Source organism: Musca autumnalis, unplaced genomic scaffold (assembly GCF_047663935.1).
Source record: "Musca autumnalis isolate F117 unplaced genomic scaffold, ASM4766393v1 scaffold_5, whole genome shotgun sequence".
Taxonomy (NCBI): Eukaryota; Metazoa; Arthropoda; class Insecta; order Diptera; family Muscidae; genus Musca; species Musca autumnalis.
The window spans coordinates 198,670,208-198,679,589 of NW_027412088.1; the positions used below are offsets into that span (position 1 = coordinate 198,670,208).

Sequence of the window (9,382 nt, forward strand, 5' to 3'; positions counted from 1 at the left end):
ACGATGTCACATATAAAAACGCTTTTAAATAATATCTTATCCGTCACTGTTCTCGATGTTTTACTTCATTAATTCCCACAAATATGATGGCGAATTTCCCAAATTTTCTTCTTTTATTACGAGAAATCCCACTCAAAACCTAATTTCCAGTGCTTTTTTTTTTACATTGTCTCCTTTTTCTATTCTATTTGTCTCTTTTCAACCTAATAAATTTAAATACGAAAAACAATACATTTACGTTAAATTGGCGCTATCGCCATATCCCTTTAGGGATGGAAAAATGGTATACGTAGCAACCCTGTACTAATTTGTACCGGTGTAACAACGTAGTAAAACTTTTGATGGCTGAGCTTTTCATTGACAGCTGTTATTAGAACTTTATAAACAAAACCAAACACATACATTTCATTCTCGAGGGAAAAAATAAGTTGTTAAATTCCGACAGAAACAAATAACTACGACTTGGAACAATTATATTTTATTAAAGATGTTACTGCGGGCATTATATATTTTCCAACGTATAGTCGTCGGCGCATACCTATCATCTCCAGTCTGTGCTGTTTCTAGTTCTTTTGCAGTTTTGTTGTGTGTTTACGTTTAGCTGTTAGCCATCATTCACAATAACCCGGTTTTGGTAATTACATACTTTCTTTACCTCCAAATGCAACAATTTGTAATCAATAACTCTTTTTCTTTGCAGAATTCTTGTACCCCCAATTCCCTTGCATTCAACTGATCGCCCTCCTGGAGTCACCGTCAGTGGATTCAGTCCAGAGGAACAACAACATATTCTGCATTCAACACCAAGGAAACAATAGGGTAGAGTAACCACTTTGGCATGATGGTTCTTGAAAAGTGGATTTAATGAGTTTCGGTTCGCCCTCCCGCAACAAAACTACGGCTATTCCAAGCATGCGCAGGAATGGACGTTGTGCGGAGGGGATGCTTGTGCTCTGTGATTTAGCCTAGTGTTTGTTTATGATGTAAGGTCCAACGTGGGGAACTCCCACACCCTGACTATCTAACAGCCGGGCATTATAGAACTGTTAGGGAAGTATATTATTTTGTGGCTTCTATTGGACAAGGTACTTTTCTTTATTTTGCCCTTTTTTTTTTCTCCCTACTCTTAACATTTGCACTATGGCCTGGATATGCATTTACAAAATGATTGGCTGTGATTTGTACTATGTCGAAATAAGATGGTAAGTTTAGACAAATATTATTACCCTAAACTAAGACACATATAGGACGTTCACCAAAAAAAAAAAAAATTATAAACTAATCCTATATTGCACTTAGTTACTCTATTATCACAATCGAATTCTTGCCAATAAGCATATCACAGATCAGGTATCACATTTTTAAGTCCTTGGCGTGAGCTACACCTAATGGACGGCCCTGTAAATCTTCCAACTCATACATATTATTGCCCACTAATTTAACTATTCTACACTTAGAGAATTTTCGGGCAAATTTTGAGTTAAAATTTTTCTTGAAATCGCTTAATACGTAATTCCGCCGATAGACCTCTTGTCCCGGTATGAATTTTGTCACTCTAGCTCGCTTATTATACCTTTTTGCACTAGATTCATAAGCTTTGTGCATATTTTCTTTAATTTTTTCGCGGATGAGTGTCAATCGGTCGGTTTTCTGAAGATTCAGGATTTCGTGTTCTGTCAAGGACTTTAGTTTCCTAGCCAGCATATAATCGGCTCCTTTTGTATACATGTGATACCCAAATATTGCGAAAAAGGGGGTTACCCCTGTAGCGGCATGGACAGCAGTGCGGAGGGCACACTCTATTTCGGACAAATAGAGGTCCCAGTCGCGATGGTCATTCTCCATATACGCTCTAATCGCCGCCAGAACAGATTGATTAACCCGTTCTGAGGCGTTCGATTGTGGGCTATAAGGGGCAGTTTGAATATGATTTATTTGATATGCATTTATCATTTCTTTGAACTGCTTCGACATGAACTGGGCCCCATTGTCACTATGGACAGTTTCGGGAACGCCAAATTTTCGGAAAACTTCCTCAACTAGAAATTGTACTACGTTTACCGCAGTTGCATCTCTCATGGACTTCAAAAACACAAATTTTGAAAAGTGGTCCAATACAATAAATATATAAGCGTTGCCACTCTTTGATCGGGGATACTTCCCTAAAAAATCTATATAAATTTTTTGGAATGGCCGCTCTGTCTTAACCTCATTGCCTATAGTAGGCTGAGTGTTACAGTTTACACTCTTTGTCTCCTTACATATTGAGCATTTTCCGACGTATTGTCGGACTTGAGAGGACATATTTGGCCAATAGAACTGTTCCCTCAATCGGCTCAAAGTTTTGGCTATACCACCATGAGCTGTGGTTGGAGAATCATGTGCCTTTTTAATTAAGCTATGTGTTAGGGGCTCGGGGACCCAAAGTCGCCACTCATATTCTCCGAGAAATTCACAGTTCTCTTGCCTCATACGCTTTAGTACTACTCCATCCCGTACTTTTAAATCGGGGAGTCTCTCCTGATTTTCGTCTATTGTTTTTATAAGTTCCCTGTATTCATCATTATCGAAATCTTTAATATCGCCTTCGAATATTTGTCTCACGTCTATCTCTTCGATTGTAGGGAGCCTTGAGAGGGTGTCCGCGACCACATTATCTTTCCCCTTTCTGTGTTCGATATCGAATCGGTACGCCTGCAACTGCAACGACCAACGGGCGAGACGACCACTTAAATCCTTCAAGCTCATCAGCCATTGGAGGCTTGCATGGTCTGTTATGACAGTAAAATCCATCATCTCCACGTACGGACGGAACTTTTTCACTGCCATAACAGCCGCAAGACACTCCTTTTCAGTTACGCTGTAGTTTTTCTGGCTTGAATTGAGCTTTTGCGAATAAAACGCTATGGGATGCTCGTCCCCTTGGTCGTTGAGTTGAAACAGTACCGCTCCGATACCGTACTCAGACGCGTCACACTGTATGTAGAAGCGCTTTCTAAAATCGGCATGACGTAGTACTGGTGCCGTTGTGAGGGCTTTCTTTAGGCTCTCGAATGCATCTACTGCTTCTTTGGACATGTTAAATTTCTTTGACTTTTTAAGCGTGTCTGTCAAGGGGGCAGATATTGTGGCGAAGTCTCTAATGAAGCAACGATACCACCCCGCGGTGCCTAAAAAGCTTCGAACTTCTCTGGGGTTCTTCGGTATCGCTATCCTCTTGATGGCTTCAACTTTCTCCGGGTCTGTCTTCAGCATTCCGTCGCCTATAATGAACCCTAGATATTTAAGTTCCCTGAAACAAAATTGGGACTTCTTAAGACCTATGGTCAGGTTTGCGTTCTTTAAGCATTGTGCTACTTCTCTCAACAGGTTCAAATGTTGATCAAAATCTCTTGAAATAACGAGCAAATCGTCAAGATAGACGAATACATTTTCCTTGAGTCTGCTCGGGACGACCTTGTCCATTAGGCGGCACAACCGCTGGGCAGCGTTGCAAAGCCCGAATGGCATAACCCTGAACTGGTACAAGGGTCGTCCCGGAACAGTAAAGGCTGTATACTTTTTGCTCTCTTGATCTAATTCCACTTGCCAAAAAGCATACTTGAGATCTACACTACTAATGTAGTAAGTCTCGTCAATCCGGCTCAGGATGCCATCGATATTTTGGAGTGGATAGGCATCCTTCTCCGTCAATTTGTTTAACTTCCTGGCGTCAAGGCAGAACCTATTTTTCCCTGGCTTCCTTACCACCGTGGTTCTGTTACTCCAGGGGCTCTCACTCTCCTCGATTACATTCAATCTCAACATATTATCGATTTCATCATAGGTTATTTGTTGTACGGCCGGCGACATGGGGTAGTGCCTATCTTTAACGGGTTCTGCACCCTCTATTAATTTTATAGTATGTTTCTCCAGATGCGTGCGACCCAAACCCTTTTCCTCAAACGTATCGAACTCTTTAACAACTGCGTCTAACCTGGCTTTTTGTTCATCATTCAAGACATGAGGTTTTAATCGATGTTCCGAAACTTTGTTTTTGTACTCATCAAATATCTTCTCTACGTTAAGTTCCTCCACTCCTAATACCTCTGGAGCGAGATTAAATCTTCTCCAAAAGTCGATGCCTAAATAAAGTATTTGTTCCAGGTCTGGACATAAATATAATCGCATTTTGTTGCGTATAGACTGAAATTCGATTTCTATCTCTATACTCCCAATTATTCGATACATTTTCCCACTGGCTGTCGACACATTTTTGAAAACTGGTTCCATTTCAAGGCCTACCTCCTCTATGAGTTCTCTACACCCACATCCCAGCAAACTAATTGACGCGCCAGTATCTAATAATCCCTTAACGGTCTTTCCTTTTATTTTGACTTCCGCATATACTCGGGTATCTTCTTTACTAGAATTCGCACGAGTTATTGTTTCAACCATCATTCGTTTTATCTTGCGTTTTTCTGTAGCTTTTTGTCGGATTTTCTGTATGCGTTTTGGTATATTAGGTTCAATGTCGGTTTGGTCAAATATCTGCGCTCTAACCTCCTTATAATTCTCTTCCCGCTCTGTCCGTGAAATATAATGTCGTCTCTTTGCATAATTATCTATTTCTTTTGGTCGTATACTAATATTCTTTTCTTTATTTGTAGATGTTGGCCGCTGGACGACTTTCACCGGGTTTACTTCGTAGGGTTCTCCGTCGGGCGTGATTCCCCTACCTTCTCCACGCCCCTCTTGGTGTTTCCCGTTTTGCATACAGGACAAAAGGGTGTGATGGTATTCGGCTTTCCACATCTGTAGCAGAACCTGGCTCTTTCTGTGGATGGACAGTCCTTGAAGACATGGCCGGAAGCTCGGCAATTCCAACACACAACGGCCTTGTTCTGAAGATGGCTCACGTGAACAGCTGCAACTTCCTCGGCATTGTCTAATGGCCTGTTTGGATCTTCATAATCAAGGTCTTCGGACCGAATTTCATTCACCTGCCTTATAGACCGAGAGTGAGATGGAGCTGGTCTCATCTCTCTTTTCGGAAAATTCTTCTCCGCGTCTTTACATTCGACGCGCAACATTTCTACTGTAGCTACTGTCATCGGGTAAATCACCGTCTTTATATTGTCCTTTATATTTGTTTTAATAATTTTGATCATATCTTGATCAGTGATGGGATGTGTTAAACGTGATCGAAGCTGGCCCATTGCATGGAAGAATGCATCCACGGATTCATTCGACGCCTGTTTCCGATCTACCAAATCCCTCATCGCTTCGAACGGGGACTTAGTGGTCTGATACTGGCAAAGTAATGCGTCCTTCAATTTGATCCATGCGGTGATGGGTCGCAATTTCTGAGACTGCCAGAACCATTCTAAAACTGGACCCGAAATAAGCAGTCTAAAATCCCTGATAACCTCCGCCCAGGGTATTCCATATTGCTCTTGTAGGTGTTCCAATCGGAAGATAAATTCTTCGACGGTGAGTTTCTGGGTATTCCCATCAAAATTTATTCCGAATTTGTCTACCCTAATCTGAATCTTTTCATTTGTTCCAGATGATAGCGAACTAGAGGATCTTCGGGATCTGCCGTCCCCAGAGGAGTCGGATACAGAGGTCACTGATCTTGCAGACGACTGATCATTATCATTCGCCACTGGAATTGGAGCGTTGGCGATAGTCAGAGCCTGAACTGTCTTCAAAACGGTATCCATAGTCTTCCTGATAGCCTCCATTTCCTCATTGATCAGTTTTTTCACCTTCTCTTCCAGATTAATATCTGAATCTCTATCTCTGGAAGGCCTCGGGGTCACAAACCGGTCAGCCCCACTATCGGTTCCAGTCCGTCCCGTTTGCAGCGGAGTATCATTGTTCTCCTGAACTGGACGGTTTAAGATTGTTGCGGAGAGATCCCTAATCTGTCCATCTGTCTCAGCTATATTATCCTCTCCTCCTGGCATTTTTTTATACCCTCCACCATAGTATGGAGGGTATATTAAGTTTGTTTTTCCGTTTGTAACGCATTGAAATACTCATTTGCGACCCTATAAAGTATATATATTCTTGATCAGGGTAAAATTCTAAGTCGATCTGAGCACGTCCGTCCGTCCGTCCGTCTGTGGTAATCACTCTAGCATCCACAAAAATGGAGATAGGACGCTGAAATTTTGGGAAAATGCGTCTTTTGTTTGCAGGCAGGTCAAGTTCGATGATGGGCTATATCGGTCCACGTTTTGGTATAGCCCCCATATAACGGTACCCCCCGATTTACGAAATTTTGACGTTTTTAGCTACATTTTCAGACCGATTTGGCTATAATTTGACATTTAGGGTTCTTAAGTATCAATAAACATATATAACAAAACTTGTGGACATAGGTCCACGTTTTGGTATAGCCCCCATATAACGGTACCCCCCGATTTGCGGTATTTTGACGTTTTTAGCTACATTTTTAGACCGATTTAGCTATAATTTAACATTTAGGGTTCTGAAGTATCAATAAACTTATGTAACAAAAGTTGTGGACATAGGTCCACGTTTTGGTATAGCCCCCATATAACGGTACCCCCAGATATACGGTATTTTGACGTTTTTAGCTACATTATCAGACCGATGTAGCTATAATTTGACATTCAGGGTTCTTAAGTGTTAATAAACTTATATATTAGAAGTTGTGGACATAGGTCCACGTTTTGGTATAGCCCCCATATAACGGTACCCCCCGATTTGCGGTATTTTGATGTTTTTAGCTACATTTTCAGACCGATGTAGCTATAATTTGACATTCAGGGTTCTTAAGTGTCAATAAACATATATAACAAAACTTGTGGACATAGGTCCACGTTTTGGTATAGCCCCCATATAACGGTACCCCCCGATTTGCGGTGTTTTGACGTTTTTAGCAACATTTTTAGACCGATTTAGCTATAATTTGACATTTAGGGTTCTTAAGTATCAATAAACATATATGACAAAAGTTGCGGACATAAGTCCACGGATTGGTATAGCCCCCATATAACGGTACCTCACGATATACGGTATTTTGACGTATTTAGCTACATTATCAGACCGATGTAGCTATAATTTGACATTTATTGTTCTTAAGTGTTAATAAACTTATATAATAAAAGTTGTGGACATAGGTCCACGTTTTGGTATAGCCCCCATATAACGGTACCCCCCGATTTGCGGTATTTTGACGTTTTTAGCTACATTTTCAGACCGATGTAGCTATAATGTGACATTTAGGGTTCTTAAGTGTTAATAAACTTATATAATAAAAGTTGTGGACATAAGTCCACGGTTTGGTATAGCCCCCATATAACGGTACCTCCCGATATACGGTATTTTGACGTTTTTAGCTACATTATCAGACAGATGTAGCTATAATTTGACATTTATTGTTCCTAAGTATCAATAAACTTATGTGACAAAACTTGTGGACATAGGTCCACGTTTTGGTATAGCCCCCATATAACGGTACCCCCCGATTTACGGTATTTTGACGTTTTTAGCTATATTTTCAGACCGATATAGCTATGATTTGACATTTAGGGTTCTTAAGTGTAACTAAATTTATATAACAAAAGTTGTGGCCCTAGGTCCACGTGTTGGTATAGCCCCCATATAACGGTACCCCCGATTTACGACATTTTGACGTTTTTATCTACATTTTCAGACCGATTTAGCTATCAATTGACATTTAAGGTTCTTAAATGTCAATAAACTTATATAACTAGTGGACATAGGTCCATGTTTTGGAATAGCCCCCATATAACGTTACCGCCCGATTTCAGGTATTTTGAGAATTTTACCAACAAGTTTTAACCGAATTATCTGTAATTTGAACATTTGACATTTGAAATTCTTAGTGGTCACCACACCTCTCCACCAAAAATTGTCAAGAAACCCCCCATATAACGGTACCTCCCTATTTTCAGTAATTTGATGATTTTAGCTACAATATTAAACCGAAGTAGCAGTAATTTGACATTTGAAGTTCTTAGTGGTCACAACACCTCTCCATCAAAAATTGTCAACATAGGTCCATGTTCGGATGTAGCTCCCATGTAACGGTACCTCCCAATTTTCAGTAATTTGGCCATTTTAGCTACAATTTTTAACAGAACTAACTGTAATTTGACATTTGAAGGTTGTAGTGGTCACCACGCATCTGCATCAACAATTTTCAACATAGCCCCAATATAACGATACTTCCCGATTTTCGGTACCTTGCGGATTTTACTTAAAATGTTTAACCGAACGTAGGTCCATGTTTTTGTATAGCCCCAAAACAAACCTCCCGATTTTCCGTACCTTAGCTTTATTTTTGGACGAACTTTCTGTAATTTGAAATATAAAAGTCAACAAAAATTCTGCAACAAAAATTGTTCATTTAAGTTCATATTTTCGTATAGCCCAGATACCTCCAAACTAGCTGTTAATGACATTTGAAGTTTCCACGTTATGTACGAATTTTCGATATTTTGAGGATTCTAGCTAAATTTTTTAACCGAATTAGGAGTTGTTTGACATTAAAGGCTCCCATCAAAAACTCTCAACATAGACCCATGTTTTATTAAAACCCCTATATAACAGTACCTCCCAATTTCTAGCCTACCAAAAATTGTCAACAGTTAGATATAGGCACCATAAAAAAGGCCTCCCGAATGAAGCATTTTATGTACATTATCTGACATTTTAACGTACTCACTTAAAGTTGGGGACAGGAATGAATATTTTATGGTGGAGGGTATGAAAAGTTCAGCCCGGCCGAACTTAATGCTTTTTTACTTGTTCTTTTTGGGTTTTCACTGGGATGCGCAGATGATGTGTCAAATGTTACTGGCCAATTTCGTTTAATTGCTGCCTTAGATCTAGTAAACATTACCCCAAGGTATGCTTCAATTAGACTATCTATTCACCTTTAGCGATACGTTCAGTCAGTATATATTTTGGCAACAAAAAGTTTAAGTAGTAAATGAATTCGTGGTTTTTTCAAGAGTGTTATGTGACTATATCTATTTACGTCCTTTAATAAACAAGTACCTAAAAAAATCTGTAACTTATAGTATTTTATTCGCTTTTCAGTATATTGGAAAGGTTCACGGATGTATTTTCAGGGGTTATATGCGTTAGGAGTTCAATTTGGATCTTATCCTATTGTCCATAAATCACGTTATCCAAAAAATCCTTTAGTACAAATGCCAAACATTTACCTTTCGACTTCTGTTGTGATTCATTGACATTATTAATAAGACCCCTCGGATTACTAGTTTATATGAAATCCTATTCTAAAAGTGTATCGTTCCCAAGACTATCCCAGACAACACATAAACCATGCATTGGGGATATCAATAGCAAGATGCGCTTATACCACGGCACTAATTGT

At 39.7% G+C, this 9,382-nt stretch overlaps 1 long non-coding RNA gene across 1 annotated transcript; it reads left to right on the plus strand.

The window, feature by feature from the left end:
- The first annotated feature begins 356 nt into the window (after nt 1-356).
- LOC141405007 (uncharacterized) lies at nt 357-9,065 on the plus strand. The gene is made up of 6 exons (XR_012413123.1): nt 357-634; nt 701-1,202; nt 4,650-5,096; nt 5,162-5,472; nt 5,549-5,697; nt 5,763-9,065. It is a non-coding gene; the product is annotated as an uncharacterized lncRNA (long non-coding RNA).
- Nucleotides 9,066-9,382: the final 317 nt, after the last annotated feature.